The following is a 22,001-nucleotide window of genomic DNA, read 5'->3' on the forward strand; positions in this document are numbered from 1 at the left end:
AATCGGTCCCAGTGAGAAGACACCATACTGTGCCATGAAGGCAACCATTCGCTGGAACAAGGACCCACTGTGAAGCACATTGAAAAAGGAGAGGAAAAGGGTGGGATGGTCCACGAATGTGCACCTGTATTCCTTCCGTACACGGGCCTCCAAATGCTCCTGAAGATATCCCAAAAGAGTTCTGGGAACCCTATGTCCACCGACCATCTATCCACCCAACAGTAAAACTGTGGGCTTAGCCAACACTCTCACATGTATTTTCCGCTCGCCTTGCCTTCCTGTCTCCACCAGGATCCAAACGTCTCACGTCAAGGTGCCAGAGCCTCCCTCACCTAAGTAGCTTGATATCCCCTGGATTTACCTAAGGCATTTTCCAACCTCTCCACACACAACACAAGAGCAGGACACAACCCAAGGAGGAGCCATCAGCATCGCCCAAATCCCGGGGACAGTGCCCATTTGATTTCCCCGACCATCAGGGCAAACCTAAACTGCATCCCATCTCCTAAGCTGAACATGACAAAGAAGCCTTGTCTGGCCAGGACTCCTTCTCTGACGCTAAGTGCAGAGACTTCTGTTTCCTTGAGGGAACAAGGGAACGACCTGAGCTCGAGGGTGTCCTGTAGATCTCAAAGGCAGGCCAGAGGGCACCAGTGGCTCACGTTTCCTTTCGCACCCGCACGCTAACCGTGGCAGGGGATAGCAGTCTTGGTTGACTCAGGTGCCCAGAGACGTCAAGATGTCCTTAGCCTTCCCACGTGGATGGACATCCCAGGCTCCTTTCCACATGGCTCTTTCTGCACGAGAAACCCGCCACCCTCAAATTGAACAGTGTTGCTGCGCACACCCACAGTAGCAAATGCAACATGGACGTCTCCCTACTTTTCCTTTGGGAGCCACGTGCTGGACCTCAGTTAGGATGAGAAGACGGTAGGTATTGCTCATTCATTTTGTTTAGATTTCCAAGGAATGCATTTATGGGAGTCAACACCGATCTACACACCTGCTCAAAGGCTGGACGTACAAAGTCGCAGCCTCCATAGCGGACTGCCAGTGAGCACAATCATCTCACCAGTAGGGATGGGCCAGACTCGAGCCACGGGGCAGGAAGTGCACCCAAGTCTCAGGGCATCAGAGCTCGGGTGCCCCAGGAAGAGCCCAGTATGTGAGGGTGTAGTCTCCGTGCACAAGTACCCGTGGACAAACATCTAGGTTTCTGCAAAGAAGTTCCGTTTACTGCCACAAGGTTTCCACCAGGAATCTTGTTGAGCCAGAGGTGATGCCCTTGGATCACACAGAAAGCTATTGGCATTGGAGATATTCCGATGCCCAAACTGGCAGGGCAAACCCTTGCAGCAACTGGGAAACTTGTCCTGGCGCCTTGTATTTTCGCACCCTGGGCCCGTCAGTGACATGACCTCGGAGAGACCAGAGACCCATTCATTTTGTTCAGATTTCCAAGCAGTGCATTTATGGAAGTCATCATCAATCCACGCACCTGCTCAAAGGCTGCAGGTTCAAAGTCGCAGGCTGCACCACGGGGCAGCCAATGATCTCATTCATGTCAGCAGTCAGGAGCGGCCAGAGCCGACCCACGGGGCTGCAAATGGAGCTAAAGATCATGGCATCGGATCTGGGGTGTCCCTGGAAGATCCAAGAAGGTGAGGTTGTAGTCTCAGTGCACAAGTCCCCATGGCCAAACATCTACGTTTCTGCAAAGAAGTTCCGCTCAAAACCACAGGGTTCCTACGAGGATCCACAAGGACTTCACGCCAAAACCACTCTGAGACTGCTTCACCTCGCCTTGCCTCACCTTGCCGCACTATCCTCACTTCACCAGGTATCATGGACTATACAGAGGGGCCCATGCTGCTGCAGGCGTTGGTTCCCTGGCACTCCACCACCTGCCTCAGGGTGACAGAACACAGGGATGTTTGAGAAAGGTGAACGGGCGCACAGAGGGAAAGGGTGATACCGCCCAGCGATGTGCGCTATATCTCCCCTCAACATTTCATTTGCTGCCCATCATGTCTGTGTGTCCACAGCCAAACGTGAATGCATCGTGGCACAGATGATTTCAGAGCGCACGGGCATCAGCACAAAGAGCACGGCCGTCCATCAACAGCATGGTACGGGCCTTGAACTTCCCCGCCTGAGCCACCTCCCCGCCGACAAAGCATAGGGATGTCATCCTGAACCGCTGAGACACCCTCAGGGGAAGTGGGATTACTCAGCGTAAGAGCCACTGCCCTCTGGGGAAGAAAACCACTCTTGGCATATATGCTTCCACACAATGAACTCACTCTCAAGGGGAAATGTGATCCCTGAGATCTTCCAAAAGGGAACGGCCCTTGGCCAAATGTGACGACCTCCAAGAAAAGAAGCTTATAGGGACCGGTGACAAAACGCACTGGAGGAGACCCTGGACTGAACAATTGAGATTCACCTGCAGGCATACGTCCTGGCCTACTACCAAGACTGACAACCTGCCCTTGGCCCACACACAAAGCTAATGGCATGGGAACCATTCCGATGCCCAACGTGGTGGGGCAAACCCTTGCAGCAATTGCGTAACTTGCAGTGGTGCCTGGAACTTTCGCCCTCTGGGCCCATCAGTGACGTGACCTTGGAGAAACCGTGAGGCACAGGTCCTCCACAAGCAACTTGTTACCCACAGCTGTGCAATGAGAGAACCCAGCCTACAGCCTAGACACTTGAACCGGTATGACTTTTCTGGCCTGTCGCCAGGCTCGCCAGATACCACAGTCTTGGCGCACCTAGCGGGTGGCAGGAAAAATGACACCCACACATCACACCCTCTCCTGCCCTTAAACCTGTAGACTTTCCTTGGCAGCCGACACCGCTGTTTCCGCATGGTTGCGCCCAATGACCTCCGGGAAGAGCTCCAATCCTCAGGGAACCCTATGTGGGCGGGGTGTAGAAACGATGCTTGGCTGTCCTCAGGGACACCTTCACATCTTCAACACAGGGGGAACGTGGCCAGACAGGGACAAAACACCCTACGGCCTTCAAATCGGCCCCCATGAGAAGACACCATACTGTGCCACGAGGGCAACCATTCGCTGGTACAAGGACCCGCCATGAAGCAAATCGACGAAGGAGAGGAGAAAGGCGGGACAGTTCACAAAGGTGCTCCCGTATTCCCTCCCTACACGTGCCTCCAAACGCTCCTGAGGGAATCCCAAATGTGTTCTGGGAACCCCATTGCCACCGTCGATCTATCCACCCACCAGTAAACCTGTGGGCTTAGCCAGCCATCTCACGTGTCTCTTTCGTTCGCCTTGCTTACTCTCTCTCCACCGGGATCCCAACGTGTCATGGCAAGATGCCAGAGCCACCCCTCACCAAGGAAGCTTGTCATGACCAAGCTTGAGTAAGGCATTTTCGAGCCCCTTCACACAGCACACAGAAGCAGGACACAACCCATGGAGGAGCCATCATATTGGCCAAACTCCCGCGAACAGTGGCCCATTTGATTTCTCCCCTCATCAGGAGAAACCTAAACTATATCTGGTCTCCCAAGCAGAATATTACAAAGAAGCCTGCCCTAGGCCTGGAATCCTGTTTTGACCCTGAGCATACAGACTTCTGTTTCTTTGAGGCCACAAGGCAATGACCAGAAGGTGGGGGCGGCCTGTAGTAGTCAAGTGCAGATGACAGGACCACCAATGGCTCACACTTCCTCTAATACCTGCTTGCTGAACCGTGGCAGGGGACAGCAATCCAGGCTAGACCAAGGAACCCAGAGACAGCATGCTGTCCCAAGCCATCATACCTGGATTGGCATCCCAGGCTCCTTTCCCAATGGCTCTTCTCCCCATGAGATGACCACAACCCTCAACTTGAACAATGTAGCCGTGGACACCCATGGCAGAAAATGCAACCTGAACGTCTCTCTAGTTTCCTTTTGGGAGCCACGTGCTGGACTTCAGTTCCAATGAGGAGACGGTAGGGATTTCTCACTCATTTTGTTCAGATTTCCAAGGAATGCATTTGTGGGAGTCATCATCGATCCAAGCACATGCTCAAACGTTGGACATGCAAAGTTGCAGATTCCACCATGGGACAGCAAGCGAGCTGAATCATGTCAGCGTATGGAAGCGGCCAGAGCCGAGCCATGGGCCAGGAAATGCAGCCAGTTCTCAGGGCATCGAAGCTCGTGTTCCCCGAGAAAAGACCAGAAGGTGAGAGTGTAGCCTTGGTGCACAAGTTCCCGTCACCAAACCTTTAGGTTTAGCAAAGAAGGGTCCCTTACCGCAACAAGGGTTAAAGGAGGATCCTCATGGAATGCACGACAACACCCCTCCGAGGCTCCTTCGCCTGGCCTCGCCTGGCCACACCGTCCTCACTTCAACGGGTATCAGGGGTTATACGGATGGCCCCAGGCTGCTGCTGGCATTCCTTCCCTGGCATTCCACCTGGCTCGGGGTGAGAGAACACACGCATTCTTGAGGAGGGTGCACGGGCGCACCGAGGGAAAGGGCGATACCACCCAGCGATGTGTGCTCTATCTCTCCTCAACATTTCATTTGCTGTCCATCTTGCCTGTGTGTTCACAGCCAAACGTGAAAGCATCGTGGCACAGACGCCTTCAGAGCGTGTGGCCATCAGGACAAAGAGCGCTGCCGACCAACAACCCCCTGGTCTCGTGCCCTGAAATTCCTCTCCTGAGCAATCGGCCCTCCATCACAGCAAAAGGATGTCTTCCTGATCCCCTGAGACACCCTCAGGACTCCTGGGCCCCCTCAGCCTAAGAGCAAGTGTGCTCTACGGGAACAAACACGCCCTTGGCACTGATGATTCCACCCAGTGGACACGCCCTCAAGGGGAGAGATCTTCCACAAGGGAAGGGCCCTTGGCCAAATATGACGATCTCCATCAAAAGCGGCTCATAGGGACCCGTGACAAAGGGCACGTGAGTAACCCCTGGAATGATCAAAGGAGACTCACCAGCAGGCATACTTAATGGTCTCCTGCCAAGCCAGAGGAACTTCCCTAGGACCGCAACCAAAGCTAATGGCATGGGAGCCATTCCAATACCCAAAGTGGCGGGGAAAACCCTTGCAGCACCTGGGTAACATATCGTAGCACCTTGCACATTCGCACTCTTCCCTTCAAGGACAAGACCTTGGAGAAACCGTGAGACCCAGCTCCTCCAGAACCAACGTGTCACCCACAGCCATGCAATGAGAGAACACATCCAACATCCTGGACCCTTGAACCGGCATGACTTCTCTGGCTTGAAGCCATGCACGCTGGAGATCACAGGCTCGCAGCACCAGAGGGTGGCAGGACAAAATGACCCCTGCAGCACACATTCACTCCAGCCCTTAAACCTGTAGCCTTTCCTTGGCAGCCGACTCCTTTCTTTCTGAATGGTTGGGCCCAAAGACCTCCGGGAAGAGCTCCAAACCTTAGGGAATCCTATGCCGACTGGGTATAGCAATGACGCTTGGCTGTCCTAAGGAACATCTTCACATCCTCAACATAGGGGCAATGAGGCCACACAGGGACAAAACATCCCAACGCCTCCAAATCGGTCCCAGTGAGAAGACACCATACTGTGCCGTGAAGGCAACCATTCGCTGGAACAAGGACCCGCCGTGAAGCACTTTGACAAAGGGGAGGAAAAGGTTGGGATGGTCCACGAATGTGCACCTGTATTCCTTCCGTACACGGGCCTCCAAATGCTCCTGAAGATATCCCAAAAGAGTTCTGGGAACCCTATGTCCACCGACCATCTATCCACCCAACAGTAAGCCTGTGGGCTTAGCCAAGACTCTCACGTGTATTTCCCGATCGCCTTGCCTTCCTGTCTCCACCAGGATCCAAACGTCTCACGGCAAGGTGCCAGAGCCACCCCTCACCTAAGTAGCTTGATATCCCCTGGATTTGCCTAAGGCATTTTCCAACCTCTCCACACAACACACAAGCAGGACACAACCCAAGGAAGAGCCATCAGCGTCGCCCAAATCCCGGGGACAGTGGCCCATTTGATTTCCCCCGACCATCAGGGCAAACCTAAACTGCATCCCATCTCCCAAGCTGAACATGACAAAGAAGCCTGGCCTGGCCAGTACTCCTTCTCTGACCCTGAGTGCAGAGACTTCTGTTTCCTTGCGGGAACGAGGCAATCACCTGTGCTCGAGGGTGGCCTGTAGATCTCAATGGCAGGCCAGAGGAGCACCAGTGGCTCACGCTTCCTTTCGCACCCGCACGCTGACCGCGGCAGGGGATAGCAGTCCTGGCTACACTCAGGTGCCCAGAGACGTCAAGTTGTCCTTAGCCTTCCCACGTGGATGGACATCCCAGGCTTCTTTCCACATGGCTCTTTCCGCACGAGAAGCCCGCCACCCTCAACTTGAACAATGTTGCTGCGCACGCCCACAGTAGCAAATGCAACATGGACCTCTCCCTAATTTTCCTTTGGGAGCCACGTGCTGGACCTCAGTGAGGATGAGAAGACGGTAGGTATTCCTCATTCATTTTGTTTAGATTTCCAAGGAATGCATTTATGGGAGTAATCACCGATCCACGCACCTGCTCAAAGGCTGGACGTGCAAAGTCGCAGCCTCCATGGCGGACTGCTAGGGAGCTCTATCATCTCAGCAGTAGGGAGCTGCCAGACTCGAGCCACGGGGCAGGAAGTGCACCCAAGTCTCAGGACATCGGAGTTCGGGTTCCCCAGGAAGAGCCCAGTATGTGAGGGTGTAGTCTTGGTGCACAAATCCCCGTGGCCAAACAATTAGGGTTCTTCAAAGAAGTTCCATTTTCTAGCACAAGGTTTCAACCAGGAACCTTGTCGAGCCAGAGGCGATACCATTGGATCACACAGAATACTATTGGCAGTGGAGATATTTCGATGCCCAAACTGGCAGGGCAAACCCTTGCGGCAACTAGGGTAACTTGCCCTGGCGCCTTGTATTTTCCACCCTGGGCCCGTCAATGACATGAACTCGGAGAAACCTGAGACCCATTCATTTTGTTCAGATTTCCAAGCAGTGCATTTATGGGAGTCATCATGAATCCACGCACCTGCTCAAAGGCTGCATGTTCAAAGTCGCAGGCTCCACCGTGGGGCAGCCAACGATCTCAATAATGTCAGCAGTCAGGAGCGGTCAGAGCCGACCCACGGGGCTGGAAATGGAGCTAAGGATCATGGCATCGGATCTGGGGTGCCCCTGGAAGAGCCAAGAATGTGAGGTTTAGTCTCAGTGCACAAGTCCCCGTGGCCAAACATCTACGTTTCTGCAAAGAAATTCCGCTCACCACCACAAGGTTCCTACGAGGATCCTCAAAGACTTCACGCCAAAACCACTCTGAGACTCTTTCACCTCGACTTGCCTCACCTTGCCGCACTGTCCTTACTTCACCAGGTATCACAGACTATACACAGGGCCCCATGCTGCTGCAGGTGTTTGTTCCCTGGCACTCCACCACCTGCCTCAGGGTGACAGGACACAGGGATGTTTGAGAAAAGTGAACGGGCGCACAGAGGGAAAGGGTGATACCACCCAGCGATGTGTGCTATATCTCCCCTCAACATTTCATTTGCTGCCCATCATGTCTCTGTGTCCACAGCCAAACGTGAATGCATGGTGGAACAAATGCCTTCAGAGCTCACGGGCATCAACACAAAGAGCACGGCCGTCCATCAACCCCCTGGTATGGGCCTTGAACTTCCCCGCTGAGCCACCTCCCTGCCGACAAAGCATAGGGATGTCATTCTGAACCGCTGAGACACACTCAGGGGAAATGGGATTACTCAGCGTAAGAGCCACTGCCCTCTGGGGAACAAAACCACTCCTGGGACATAAGCTTCCACACAATGGACTCACCCTCAAGGGGAAATGTGGTCCCTGAGATCTTCCCCTAGGGAACGGCCCTTGGCCTAATGTGACGACCTCCAACAAAAGCAGCTTGTAGGGACAGGCGACAAAACGCACCAGAGGAACCCCTGGACTGAACAATGGAGACTCACCTGCAGGCATACTTCCTGGCCTGCTGCCAAGACTGACAACCTACCCTTGGCCCACACACAAAGCTAATGGCATGGGAACCATTCTGATGCCCAACGTGGCGGGGCAAATTCCTGCAGCAATTGTGTAACTTGCAGTGGTGCCGGGTACTTTCGCACTCCGGGCCCATCAGTGACGTGACCTTGGAGAAACCGTGAGGCCCAGGCCCTCCACAAGCAACTTGTTACCCAGAGCTGTGCAACGAGAGAACCCAGCCAACAGCCTAGACACTTGAACCGGTATGACTTGTCTGGCCTGTCGCCAGGCTCACCGGATACCACAGTTACGACGCACCAGCGGGTGGCAGGAAAAATGACACCCACACCTCACACCCTCTCCTGCCCTTAAACCTGTAGCTTTTCCTTGGCAGCCTACTCCCTTGTTTCCACATGCTTGTGCCCATTGACTTCCGGGAAGAGCTCCAATCCTCAGGGAACCCTATGTGGGCAGGGTGTAGAAACGATGCTTGGCTGTCCTCAGGGACACCTTCACATCTTCAACACAGGGGGAACGTGGCCAGACAGGGACAAAACACCCTACGGCCTTCAAATCGGCCCCCATGAGAAGACACCATACTGTGCCACGAGGGCAACCATTCGCTGGCACAAGGACCCGCCATGAAGCAAATCGACGAAGGAGAGGAGAAAGGCGGGACAGTTCACAAAGGTGCTCCCGTATTCCCTCCCTACACGTGCCTCCAAATGCTCCTGAGGGAATCCCAAATGTGTTCCGGGAACCCCATTGCCACTGTCGATCTATCCACCCACCAGTAAACCTGTGGGCTTAGCCAGCCATCTCACGTGTCTCTTTCGCTCGCCTTGCCTTACTCTGTCTCCACCGGGATCCCAACGTGTCATGGCAAGATGCCAGAACCACCTCTCACCAAGGAAGCTTGCCATGACCAAGCTTGAGTAAGGCATTTTCCAGCCCCTTCACACAGCACACAGAAGCAGGACACAACCCATGGAGGAGCCATCATATTGGCCAAATTCCCGCGAACAGTGGCCCATTTCATTTCTCCCCTCATCAGGAGAAACCTAAACTATATCTGGTCTCCCAAGCAGAACATGACAAAGAAGCCTGCCCTAGGCCTTGAATCCTGTTTTGACCCTGAGCATAAAGACTTCTGTTTCTTTGAGGCCACAAGGCAATGACCAGAAGGTGGGGGTGGCCTGTAGTAGTCAAGTGCAGACGACAGGACCACCAATGGCTCACGCTTCCTCTAATACCTACTTGCTGAACCGTGGCAGGGGACAGCAATACAGGCTAGACCAAGGAACCCAGAGACAGCATGCTGTCCCAAGCCAGCCCACCTCGATTGGCATCCCAGGCTCCTTTCCCAATGGCTCTTCTCCCCATGAGATGACCACAACCCTCAATTTGAACAATGTGGCTGTGGACACCCACGGCAGAAAATGCAACCTGAACGTCTCTCTAGTTTCCTTTTGGGAGCCACGTGCTGGACTTCAGTTCCAATGAGGAGACAGTAGGGATTTCTCACTCATTTTGTTCAGATTTCCAAGGAATGCATTTGTGGGAGTCATCATCGATGCAAGCACATGCTCAAACGTTGGACATGCAAAGTTGCAGATTCCACCATGGGACAGCAAGCGAACTGAATCATACCAGCATATGGAAGCGGCCAGAGCCGAGCCATGGGCCAGGAAATGCAGCCAGTTCTCAGGGCATCGAAGCTCATGTTCCCCGAGAAAAGACCAGAAGGTGAGAGTGTAGCCTTGGTGCACAAGTTCCCGTCACCAAACCTTTAGGTTTAGCAAAGAAGTGTCGTTTACCCCAACAAGGGTTAAAGCAGGATCCTCATGAAATGCACGCCAACACCCCTCCGAGACTTCTTCGCCTGGCCTCGCCTTACCACACCGTCCTCACTTCAACGGGTATCAGGGATTATAAGGATGGCCCCAGGCTGCTGCTGGCATTCCTTCCCTGGCATTCCACCTGGCTTGGGATGAGAGAACACAAGCACGCTTGAGGAGGGTGCACGGGCGCACCGAGGGAAAGGGCGATACCACCCAGCGATGTGCGTTCTATCTCTCCACAAGATTTCATTTGCTGTCCATCTTGCCAGTGGGTCCGCAGCCAAAAGTGAAAGCATCGTGGCACAGACGCCTTCAGAGCGTGCGGCCATCAGGACAAAGAGCACCGCCGACCAACAACCCCCTGGTCTCGTGCCCTGCAATTCCTCTCCTGAGCACTCTGCCCTCCATCACAGCAAAAGGATGTCTTCATAATCCCCTGAGACACCCTCAGTACAACTGGGCCTCCTCAGCCTAAGAGCCAGTGCCCTCTAGGGGAACAAACACGCCCTTGGCACTGATGATTCCACCCAGTGGACACGCCCTCAAGGGGAGAGATCTTCCACAATGGAAGGGCCCTTGGCCGAATATGACGATCTCCATCAAAAGCGGCTCGTAGGGACCCGTGACCAAGGGCACCTGAGGAACCCCTGGACAGATCAAGGGAGACTCACCAGCAGGCATACTTCCTGGTCTCCTGCCAAGTCAGAGGAACTTCCCTAGGACGGCAACCAAAGCTAATGGCATGGGAGCCATTCCAATGCCCAAAGTGGTGGGGCAAACCCTTGCAGCAAATGGGTAACTTATCATAGAACCTTGCACATTCGCACTCTTCCCTTCAAGGACAAGACCTTGGAGAAACCATGAGACCCAGGTCCTCCAGAACCAACGTGTCACCCACAGCCGTGCAATGAGAGAAAGCATCCAACCTCCTGGACCCTTGAACCGGCATGACTTCTCTGGCTTGAAGCCATGCACGCTGGAGATCACAGGCTCGCAGCACCAGAGGGTGGAAGGACAAAATGACCCCTGCAGCACACATTCACTCCAGCCCTTAAATCTGTAGCCTTTCCTTGGCAGCCGACTCCCTTCTTTCTGCATGGTTGGGCCCAAAGATCTCTGGGAAGCGCTCCAAACCTCAGGGAATGCTATGACGACTGGGTATAGCAATGACGCTGGGCTGTCCTAAGGAACATCTTCACATCCTCAACATAGGGGCAATGAGGTCACACAGGGACAAAACATCCCAACGCCTCCAAATCAGTCCCAGTGAGAAGACACCATACTGTGCCGTGAAGGCAACCATTCGCTGGAACAAGGACCCGCCGTGAAGCACATTGACAAAGGGGAGGAAAAGGGTGGGATGGTCCACGAATGTGCACCTGTATTCCTTCCGTACACGGGCCTCCAAATGCTCCTGAAGATATCCCAAAAGAGTTCTGGGAACCCTATGTCCACCGACCATCTATCCACCCAACAGTAAGCCTGTGGGCTTAGCCACACACTCACGTGTATTTCCCGATCGCCTTGCCTTCCTGTCTCCACCAGGATCCAAACGTCTCACGGCAAGGTGCCAGAGCCACCCCTCACTTAAGTAGCTTGATATCCCCTGGATTTGCCTAAGGCATTTTCCAACCTCAACACACAAGCAGGACACAACCCAAGGACGAGTCATCAGCGTCGCCCAAATCCCGGGGACAGTGGCCCATTTGATTTCCCCCGACCATCAGGGCAAACCTAAACTGCATCCCATCTCCCAAGCTGAACATGACAAAGAAGGCTGGCCTGGCCAGGACTCCTTCTCTGACCCTGAGTGCAGAGACTTCTGTTTCCTTGCGGGAACAAGGCAACGACCTGGGCTCGAGGGTGGCCTGTAGATCTCAATGGCAGGCCAGAGGAGCACCAGTGGCTCACGCTTCCTTTCGCACCCGCACGCTGACCGTGGCAGGGGATGGCAGTCCTGGCTAGACTCAGGTGCCCAGAGACGTCAAGTTGTCTTTAGATTTCCCACGTGGATGGACATCACAGGCTCCTTTCCACTTGGCTCTTTCCGCACGAGAAGCCCGCCACCCTCAACTTGAACAATGTTGCTGCGTACGCCCACAGTAGCACATGCGACATGGACCTCTCCCTACCTTTCCTTTGGGAGCCACGTGCTGGACCTCAGTGAGGATGAGAAGACGGTAGGTATTGCTCATTCATTTTGTTTAGATTTCCAAGGAATGCATTTATGGGAGTCATCACCGATCCACGCACCTGCTCAAAAGCTGGACGTGCAAAGTCGCAGCCTCCATGGCGGACTGCTAGGGAGCTCTATCATCTCAGCAGTAGGGAGCTGCCAGACTCGAGCCACGGGGCAGGAAGTGCACCCAAGTCTCAGGGCATCGGAGCTCGGGTGCCCCAGGAAGAGCCCAGTATGTGAGGGTGTAGTCTTGGTGCACAAGTCCCCGTGGCCAAACAATTAGGGTTCTTCAAAGAAGTTCCATTTTCCACCACAAGGTTTCCACCAGGAACCTTGTCGAGCCAGAGGTGATACTCTTGGATCACACAGAATACTATTGGCATTGCAGATATTCCGATGCCCAAACTGGCAGGGCAAACCCTTGCGGCAACTAGGGTAACTTGCCCTGGCGCCTTGTGTTTTCGCACCCTGGGCCCGTCAGTGACATGAACTCGGAGAAACCTGAGACCCATTCATTTTGTTCAGATTTCCAAGCAGTCATCATCAATCCACGCACCTGCTCAAAGGCTGCATGTTCAAAGTCGCAGGCTCCACCGCGGGGCAGCCAACGATCTCAATAATGTCAGCAGTCAGGAGCGGTCAGAGCCGACCCACGGGGCTGGAAATGGAGCTAAGGATCATGGCATCGGATCTGGGGTGCCCCTGGAAGAGCCAAGAAGGTGAGGTGTAGTCTCAGTGCACAAGTCCCCGTGGCCAAACATCTACGTTTCTGCAAAGAAATTCCGCTCACCACCACAAGGTTCCTACGAGGATCCTCAAAGACTTCACGCCAAAAACACTCTGAGACTCACCTCGCCTTGCCTCACCTTGCCGCACTGTCCTTACTTCGCCAGGTATCAAGGACTGTACAGAGGGCCCCATGCTGCTGCAGGCGTTTGTTCCCTGGCACTCCACCACCTGCCTCAGGGTGACAGAACACAGGGATATTTGAGAAAGGTAACGGGCGCACAGAGAGAAAGGGTGATACCGCCCAGCGATGTGTGCTATATCTCCCCTCAACATTTCATTTGCTGCCCATCATGTCTGTGTGTCCACAGCCAAACGTGAATGCATGGTGGCACAGATGCCTTCAGAGCTCACGGGCATCAGCACAAAGAGCACGGCCGTCCAGCAAACCCCCTCGTATGGGCCTTGAACTTCCCCGCTGAGCCACCTCCCCGCCGACAAAGCATAGGGATGTCATTCTGAACCGCTGAGACACCCTCAGGGGAAGTGCGATTACTCAGCGTAAGAGCCACTGCCCTCTGGGGAACAAAACCACTCCTGGGACATAAGCTTCCACACAATGGACTCACCCTCAAGGGGAAATGTGGTCCCTGAGATCTTCCCCAAGGGAACGGCCCTTGGCCTAATGTGACGACCTCTAAAAAAAGCAGCTTGTAGGGACAGGTGACAAAACGCACCAGAGGAACCCCTGGACTGAACAATGGAGACTCACCTGCAGGCATACTTCCTGGCCTGCTGCCAAGACTGACAACCTACCCTTGGCCCACACACAAAGCTAATGGCATGGGAACCATTCCGATGCCCAACGTGGCGGGGCAAATGCTTGCAGCAATTGTGTAACTTGCAGTGGTGCCTGGTACTTTTGCACTCCGGGCCCATCAGTGACGTGACCTTGGAGAAACCGTGAGGCCCAGGTCCTCCACAAGCAACTTGTTACCCAGAGCTGTGCAACGAGAGAACCCAGCCAACAGCGTAGACAATTGAACCGGTATGACTTGTCTGGCCTGTCGCCAGGCTCGCCGGATACCACAGTTATGACGCACCAGCGGGTGGCAGGAAAAATGACACCCACACCTCACACCCTCTCCTGCCCTTAAACCTGTAGCCTTTCCTTGGCAGCCTACTCCCTTTTTTCCGCATGCTTGTGCCCACTGACCTCCGGGAAGAGCTCCAATCCTCAGGGAGCCCTATGTGGGTGGGGTGTAGAAACGATGCTTGGCTGTCCTCAGGGACACCTTCACATCTTCAACACAGGGGGAACGTGGCCAGACAGGGACAAAACACCCTACGGCCTCCAAATCGGCCCCCATGAGAAGACACAATACTGTGCCACGAGGGCAACCATTCGCTGGCACAAGGACCCGCCAGGAAGCAAATCGACGAAGGAGAGGAAAAAGGCGGGATAGTTCACAAATGTGCTCCCGTATTCCCTCCCTACACGTGTCTCCAAATGCTCCTGAGGGAATCCCAAATGTGTTCCGGGAACCCCATTGCCACCGTCGATCTATCCACCCACCAGTAAATCTGTGGGCTTAGCCAGCCATCTCACGTGTCTCTTTCGCTCGCCTTGCCTTACTCTGTCTCCACCGGGATCCCAACGTGTCATGGCAAGATGCCAGAGCCACCCCTCACCAAGGAAGCTTGCCATGACCAAGCTTGAGTAAGGCATTTTCCAGCCCCTTCACACAGCACACAGAAGCAGGACACAACCCACGGAGGAGCCATCATATTGGCCAAACTCCCGGGAACAGTGGCCCATTTGATTTCTCCCCTCATCAGGAGAAACCTAAACTGCATCTGGTCTCCCAAGCAGAACATGACAAAGAAGCCTGCCCTAGGCCTGGAATCCTGTTCTGACCCTGAGCATACAGACTTCTGTTTCTTTGAGGCCACAAGGCAATGACCAGCAGGTGGGGGCGGCCTGTATCACTCAAGTGCAGGCGACAGGACCATCAATGGCTCATGCTTCCTCTCCTCCCTGCTTGCTGAACCATGGCAGGGGACAGCAATCCTGGCTAGACGAAGGAACCCAGAGACGGCACACTGTCCCAAGCCTTCCCACCTGGATTGGCATCCCAGGCTGCTTTCCCAATGGTTCTTCTCCCCATGAGATGACCACCACCCTCAACTTGAATAACGTGGCTGTGGACACCCACGGCAGCAAATGCAACGTGAACCTCTGCCTACTTTCCTTTTGGGAGCCACGTGCTGGACCTCAGTTCCAACGAGGAGACGGTAGGGATGTCTCACTCATTTTGTTCAGCTTTCCAAGGAATGCATTTGTGGGAGTCATCATCGATCCAAGCACATGCTCAAAAGTTGGACATGGAAAGTTGCAGATTCCACCAGGGGACGGACAGCGAGCTGAATCATATCAGCGTACAGAAGCGGCCAGAGCCAAGCCACGGGGCAGAAAATGCAGCCAGTTCCCAGGGCATCGAAGCTCGTGTTCCCCAAGAAAAACCAGAAGTAGAGGGTGTAGCCATGGTGCACAAGTACCCGTTGCCAAACCTTTAGGTTTAGCAAAGAAGTGCCGCTTACCGCAACAAGGGTTGAAGCAGGATCCTCATGGAATGCACGACAACACCCCTCCGAGGCTCCTTCGCCTGGCCTCGCCTTGCCACACCGTCCTCACTTCAACGGGTATCAGGGCTTATACGGATGGCCCCAGGCTGCTGCTTGCTTTCCTTCCCTGGCATTCCACCTGGCTCGGGGTGAGAGAACACACGCATGCTTGAGGAGGGTGCACGGGCGTACCGAGGGAAAGGGCGATACCACCCAGCGACGTGTGCTCTATCTCTCCTCAACATTTCATTTGCTGTCCATCTTGCTATGTGTCGGCAGCCAAACGTGAAAGGATGGTGACACAGACGCCTTCAGAGCGTGCGGCCATCAGGACAAAGAGCGCCGCCGACCAACAAGCCCCTGGTCTCGGGCCTTGCAACCCCTCCCCTGAGCACTCTGCCCTCCATCACAGCAAAAGGATGTCTTCCCGATCCTCTGAGACACCCTTAGGAAAACTGGGCCCCCTCCGCCTAAGAGCCAGTGCCCTCTAGGGGAACAAACACCCCCTTGGCACTCATGCTTCCACACAGTGGACATGCCCTCAAGGGGAGAGATCTTCCACAAGGGAAGGGCCCTTGGCCGAATATGACGCCCTCCATCTAAAGCGGCTCGTAGGGACCCGTGACAAAGGGCACCTGAGTAACCCCTGGACTGATCAAGGGAGACTCAACAGCAAGCATACTTCCTGGTCTCCTGCCAAGTCAGAGGAACTTCCCTAGGACCACAACCAAAGCTAATGGCATGGGAGCCATTCCAATGCCCAAAGTGGTGGGGCAAACCCTTGCAGCAAATGGGTAACTTATCGTAGCACCTTGCACAACCGCACTCTTCTCTTCAAGGACAAGACCTTGAAGAAACCGAGGGACCCAGGTCCTCCAGAACCAACGTGTCACCCACAGCCGTGCAATGAGAGAACGCATCCAACATCCTGGACCCTTGAACCGGCATGACTTCTCTGGCTTGAAGCCATGCACGCTGGAGATCACAGGCTCGCAGCGCCAGAGGGTGGCAGGACAAAATGACCCCTGCAGCACACATTCACTCCAGCCCTTAAACCTGTAGCCTTTGCTTGGCAGCCGACTCCCTTCTTTCTGCATGGTTGGGCCCAATGACCTCCGGGAAGAGCTCCAAACCTCAGGGAATGCTATGCGGACTGGGTACAGCAATGACGCTGGCATATCCTAAGGAACACCTTCACACCTTCAACATAGGGGCAATGAGGCCACACAGGGACAAAACATCCCAACGCCTCCAAATCGGTCCCAGTGAGAAGACACCATACTGTGCCGTGAAGGCAACCATTCGCTGGAACAAGGACCCGCCGTGAAGCACTTTGACAAAGGGGAGGAAAAGGGTGGGATGGTCCACGAATGTGCACCTGTATTCCTTCCGTACACGGGCCTCCAAATGCTCCTGAAGATATCCCAAAAGAGTTCTGGGAACCCTATGTCCACCGACCATCTATCCACCCAACAGTAAGCCTGTGGGCTTAGCCAAGACTCTCACGTGTATTTCCCGATCGCCTTGCCTTCCTGTCTCCACCAGGATCCAAACGTCTCACGGCAAGGTGCCAGAGCCACCCCTCACCTAAGTAGCTTGATATCCCCTGGATTTGCCTAAGGCATTTTCCAACCTCTCCACACAACACACAAGCAGGACACAACCCAAGGAGGAGCCATCAGCGTCGCCCAAATCCCGGGGACAGTGGCCCATTTGATTTCCCCCGACCATCAGGGCAAACCTAAACTGCATCCCATCTCCCAAGCTGAACATGACAAAGAAGGCTGGCCTGGCCAGGACTCCTTCTCTGACCCTGAGTGCAGAGACTTCTGTTTCCTTGCGGGAACAAGGCAACGACCTGGGCTCGAGGGTGGCCTGTAGATCTCAATGGCAGGCCAGAGGAGCACCAGTGGCTCACGCTTCCTTTCGCACCCGCACGCTGACCGCGGCAGGGGATGGCAGTCCTGGCTAGACTCAGGTGCCCAGAGACGTCAAGTTGTCTTTAGATTTCCCACGTGGATGGACATCACAGGCTCCTTTCCACTTGGCTCTTTCCGCACGAGAAGCCCGCCACCCTCAACTTGAACAATGTTGCTGCGTACGCCCACAGTAGCACATGCGACATGGACCTCTCCCTACCTTTCCTTTGGGAGCCACGTGCTGGACCTCAGTGAGGATGAGAAGACGGTAGGTATTGCTCATTCATTTTGTTTAGATTTCCAAGGAATGCATTTATGGGAGTCATCACCGATCCACGCACCTGCTCAAAAGCTGGACGTGCAAAGTCGCAGCCTCCATGGTGGACTGCTAGGGAGCTCTATCATCTCAGCAGTAGGGAGCTGCCAGACTCGAGCCACGGGGCAGGAAGTGCACCCAAGTCTCAGGGCATCGGAGCTCGGGTGCCCCAGGAAGAGCCCAGTATGTGAGGGTGTAGTCTTGGTGCACAAGTCCCCGTGGCCAAACAATTAGGGTTCTTCAAAGAAGTTCCATTTTCCACCACAAGGTTTCCACCAGGAACCTTGTCGAGCCAGAGGCGATACTCTTGGATCACACAGAATACTATTGGCATTGCAGATATTCCGATGCCCAAACTGGCAGGGCAAACCCTTGCGGCAACTAGGGTAACTTGCCCTGGCGCCTTGTATTTTTGCACCCTGGGCCCGTCAGTGACATGAACTCGGAGAAACCTGAGACCCATTCGTTTTGTTCAGATTTCCAAGCAGTGCATTTATGGGAGTCATCATCAATCCACGCACCTGCTCAAAGGCTGCATGTTCAAAGTCGCAGGCTCCACCGCGGGGCAGCCAACGATCTCAATAATGTCAGCAGTCAGGAGCGGTCAGAGCCGACCCACGGGGCTGGAAATGGAGCTAAGGATCATGGCATCGGATCTGGGGTGCCCCTGGAAGAGCCAAGAAGGTGAGGTGTAGTCTCAGTGCACAAGTCCCCGTGGCCAAACATCTACATTTCTGCAAAGAAATTCCGCTCACCACCACAAGGTTCCTACGAGGATCCTCAAAGACTTCACGCCAAAAACACTCTGAGACTCACCTCGCCTTGCCTCACCTTGCCGCACTGTCCTTACTTCGCCAGGTATCAAGGACTGTACAGAGGGCCCCATGCTGCTGCAGGCGTTTGTTCCCTGGCACTCCACCACCTGCCTCAGGGTGACAGAACACAGGGATATTTGAGAAAGGTAACGGGCGCACAGAGAGAAAGGGTGATACCGCCCAGCGATGTGTGCTATATCTCCCCTCAACATTTCATTTGCTGCCCATCATGTCTGTGTGTCCACAGCCAAACGTGAATGCATGGTGGCACAGATGCCTTCAGAGCTCACGGGCATCAGCACAAAGAGCACGGCCGTCCAGCAAACCCCCTCGTATGGGCCTTGAACTTCCCCGCTGAGCCACCTCCCCGCCGACAAAGCATAGGGATGTCATTCTGAACCGCTGAGACACCCTCAGGGGAAGTGCGATTACTCAGCGTAAGAGCCACTGCCCTCTGGGGAACAAAACCACTCCTGGGACATAAGCTTCCACACAATGGACTCACCCTCAAGGGGAAATGTGGTCCCTGAGATCTTCCCCAAGGGAACGGCCCTTGGCCTAATGTGACGACCTCTAAAAAAAGCAGCTTGTAGGGACAGGTGACAAAACGCACCAGAGGAACCCCTGGACTGAACAATGGAGACTCACCTGCAGGCATACTTCCTGGCCTGCTGCCAAGACTGACAACCTACCCTTGGCCCACACACAAAGCTAATGGCATGGGAACCATTCCGATGCCCAACGTGGCGGGGCAAATGCTTGCAGCAATTGTGTAACTTGCAGTGGTGCCTGGTACTTTTGCACTCCGGGCCCATCAGTGACGTGACCTTGGAGAAACCGTGAGGCCCAGGTCCTCCACAAGCAACTTGTTACCCAGAGCTGTGCAACGAGAGAACCCAGCCAACAGCGTAGACAATTGAACCGGTATGACTTGTCTGGCCTGTCGCCAGGCTCGCCGGATACCACAGTTATGACGCACCAGCGGGTGGCAGGAAAAATGACACCCACACCTCACACCCTCTCCTGCCCTTAAACCTGTGGCCTTTCCTTGGCAGCCTACTCCCTTTTTTCCGCATGCTTGTGCCCACTGACCTCCGGGAAGAGCTCCAATCCTCAGGGAGCCCTATGTGGGTGGGGTGTAGAAACGATGCTTGGCTGTCCTCAGGGACACCTTCACATCTTCAACACAGGGGGAACGTGGCCAGACAGGGACAAAACACCCTACGGCCTCCAAATCGGCCCCCATGAGAAGACACAATACTGTGCCACGAGGGCAACCATTCGCTGGCACAAGGACCCGCCAGGAAGCAAATCGACGAAGGAGAGGAAAAAGGCGGGATAGTTCACAAATGTGCTCCCGTATTCCCTCCCTACACATGCCTCCAAATGCTCCTGAGGGAATCCCAAATGTGTTCCGGGAACCCCATTGCCACCGTCGATCTATCCACCCACCAGTAAACCTGTGGGCTTAGCCAGCCATCTCACGTGTCTCTTTCGCTCGCCTTGCCTTACTCTGTCTCCACCGGGATCCCAACGTGTCATGGCAAGATGCCAGAGCCACCCCTCACCAAGGAAGCTTGCCATGACCAAGCTTGAGTAAGGCATTTTCCAGCCCCTTCACACAGCACACAGAAGCAGGACACAACCCACGGAGGAGCCATCATATTGGCCAAACTCCCGGGAACAGTGGCCCATTTGATTTCTCCCCTCATCAGGAGAAACCTAAACTGCATCTGGTCTCCCAAGCAGAACATGACAAAGAAGCCTGCCCTAGGCCTGGAATCCTGTTCTGACCCTGAGCATACAGACTTCTGTTTCTTTGAGGCCACAAGGCAATGACCAGCAGGTGGGGGCGGCCTGTATCACTCAAGTGCAGGCGACAGGACCATCAATGGCTCATGCTTCCTCTCCTCCCTGCTTGCTGAACCATGGCAGGGGACAGCAATCCTGGCTAGACGAAGGAACCCAGAGATGGCACACTGTCCCAAGCCTTCCCACCTGGATTGGCATCCCAGGCTGCTTTCCCAATGGTTCTTCTCCCCATGAGATGACCACCACCCTCAACTTGAATAACGTGGCTGTGGACACCCACGGCAGCAAATGCAACGTGAACCTCTGCCTGCTTTCCTTTTGGGAGCCACGTGCTGGACCTCAGTTCCAACGAGGAGACGGTAGGGATGTCTCACTCATTTTGTTCAGCTTTCCAAGGAATGCATTTGTGGGAGTCATCATCGATCCAAGCACATGCTCAAAAGTTGGACATGGAAAGTTGCAGATTCCACCAGGGGACGGACAGCGAGCTGAATCATATCAGCGTACAGAAGCGGCCAGAGCCAAGCCACGGGGCAGAAAATGCAGCCAGTTCCCAGGGCATCGAAGCTCGTGTTCCCCAAGAAAAACCAGAAGTAGAGGGTGTAGCCATGGTGCACAAGTACCCGTTGCCAAACCTTTAGGTTTAGCAAAGAAGTGCCGCTTACCGCAACAAGGGTTGAAGCAGGATCCTCATGGAATGCACGACAACACCCCTCCGAGGCTCCTTCGCCTGGCCTCGCCTTGCCACACCGTCCTCACTTCAACGGGTATCAGGGCTTATACGGATGGCCCCAGGCTGCTGCTTGCTTTCCTTCCCTGGCATTCCACCTGGCTCGGGGTGAGAGAACACACGCATGCTTGAGGAGGGTGCACGGGCGTACCGAGGGAAAGGGCGATACCACCCAGCGACGTGTGCTCTATCTCTCCTCAACATTTCATTTGCTGTCCATCTTGCTATGTGTCGGCAGCCAAACGTGAAAGGATGGTGACACAGACGCCTTCAGAGCGTGCGGCCATCAGGACAAAGAGCGCCGCCGACCAACAAGCCCCTGGTCTCGGGCCTTGCAACCCCTCCCCTGAGCACTCTGCCCTCCATCACAGCAAAAGGATGTCTTCCCGATCCTCTGAGACACCCTTAGGAAAACTGGGCCCCCTCAGCCTAAGAGCCAGTGCCCTCTAGGGGAACAAACACCCCCTTGGCACTCATGCTTCCACACAGTGGACATGCCCTCAAGGGGAGAGATCTTCCACAAGGGAAGGGCCCTTGGCCGAATATGACGCCCTCCATCTAAAGCGGCTCGTAGGGACCCGTGACAAAGGGCACCTGAGTAACCCCTGGACTGATCAAGGGAGACTCAACAGCAAGCATACTTCCTGGTCTCCTGCCAAGTCAGAGGAACTTCCCTAGGACCACAACCAAAGCTAATGGCATGGGAGCCATTCCAATGCCCAAAGTGGTGGGGCAAACCCTTGCAGCAAATGGGTAACTTATCGTAGCACCTTGCACAACCGCACTCTTCTCTTCAAGGACAAGACCTTGAAGAAACCGAGGGACCCAGGTCCTCCAGAACCAACGTGTCACCCACAGCCGTGCAATGAGAGAACGCATCCAACATCCTGGACCCTTGAACCGGCATGACTTCTCTGGCTTGAAGCCATGCACGCTGGAGATCACAGGCTCGCAGCGCCAGAGGGTGGCAGGACAAAATGACCCCTGCAGCACACATTCACTCCAGCCCTTAAACCTGTAGCC

At 54.6% G+C, this 22,001-nt stretch overlaps 11 non-coding genes across 11 annotated transcripts; all 11 read right to left on the reverse strand.

Annotated features, from left to right (window-relative positions):
* Window positions 1–905: 905 nt before the first annotated feature.
* LOC133086574 (small nucleolar RNA SNORD116) lies at window positions 906–997 on the reverse strand. Its single transcript, XR_009700326.1, has one exon. It is a non-coding gene; the product is annotated as a small nucleolar RNA SNORD116 (small nucleolar RNA).
* Window positions 998–1,398: 401 nt separating this feature from the next.
* Window positions 1,399–1,492, reverse strand: LOC133085925 (small nucleolar RNA SNORD116). Its single transcript, XR_009699724.1, has one exon. It is a non-coding gene; the product is annotated as a small nucleolar RNA SNORD116 (small nucleolar RNA).
* A 2,452-nt stretch (window positions 1,493–3,944) lies between these two features.
* Window positions 3,945–4,036, reverse strand: LOC133086192 (small nucleolar RNA SNORD116). The gene has a single exon (XR_009699955.1). It is a non-coding gene; the product is annotated as a small nucleolar RNA SNORD116 (small nucleolar RNA).
* Window positions 4,037–6,463: 2,427 nt separating this feature from the next.
* Window positions 6,464–6,555, reverse strand: LOC133086568 (small nucleolar RNA SNORD116). The gene has a single exon (XR_009700320.1). It is a non-coding gene; the product is annotated as a small nucleolar RNA SNORD116 (small nucleolar RNA).
* Window positions 6,556–6,956: 401 nt separating this feature from the next.
* On the reverse strand, window positions 6,957–7,050 carry LOC133085947 (small nucleolar RNA SNORD116). The gene has a single exon (XR_009699745.1). It is a non-coding gene; the product is annotated as a small nucleolar RNA SNORD116 (small nucleolar RNA).
* Window positions 7,051–9,500: 2,450 nt separating this feature from the next.
* On the reverse strand, window positions 9,501–9,592 carry LOC133086510 (small nucleolar RNA SNORD116). Its single transcript, XR_009700264.1, has one exon. It is a non-coding gene; the product is annotated as a small nucleolar RNA SNORD116 (small nucleolar RNA).
* Window positions 9,593–12,011: 2,419 nt separating this feature from the next.
* LOC133086511 (small nucleolar RNA SNORD116) lies at window positions 12,012–12,103 on the reverse strand. The gene has a single exon (XR_009700265.1). It is a non-coding gene; the product is annotated as a small nucleolar RNA SNORD116 (small nucleolar RNA).
* Window positions 12,104–15,031: 2,928 nt separating this feature from the next.
* Window positions 15,032–15,123, reverse strand: LOC133086136 (small nucleolar RNA SNORD116). Its single transcript, XR_009699905.1, has one exon. It is a non-coding gene; the product is annotated as a small nucleolar RNA SNORD116 (small nucleolar RNA).
* Window positions 15,124–17,548: 2,425 nt separating this feature from the next.
* Window positions 17,549–17,640, reverse strand: LOC133086512 (small nucleolar RNA SNORD116). The gene has a single exon (XR_009700266.1). It is a non-coding gene; the product is annotated as a small nucleolar RNA SNORD116 (small nucleolar RNA).
* Window positions 17,641–18,042: 402 nt separating this feature from the next.
* LOC133085927 (small nucleolar RNA SNORD116) lies at window positions 18,043–18,136 on the reverse strand. Its single transcript, XR_009699725.1, has one exon. It is a non-coding gene; the product is annotated as a small nucleolar RNA SNORD116 (small nucleolar RNA).
* Window positions 18,137–20,582: 2,446 nt separating this feature from the next.
* Window positions 20,583–20,674, reverse strand: LOC133086137 (small nucleolar RNA SNORD116). The gene has a single exon (XR_009699906.1). It is a non-coding gene; the product is annotated as a small nucleolar RNA SNORD116 (small nucleolar RNA).
* Window positions 20,675–22,001: the final 1,327 nt, after the last annotated feature.

This window comes from Eubalaena glacialis, chromosome 2 (genome assembly GCF_028564815.1).
Source record: "Eubalaena glacialis isolate mEubGla1 chromosome 2, mEubGla1.1.hap2.+ XY, whole genome shotgun sequence".
Taxonomy (NCBI): Eukaryota; Metazoa; Chordata; class Mammalia; order Artiodactyla; family Balaenidae; genus Eubalaena; species Eubalaena glacialis.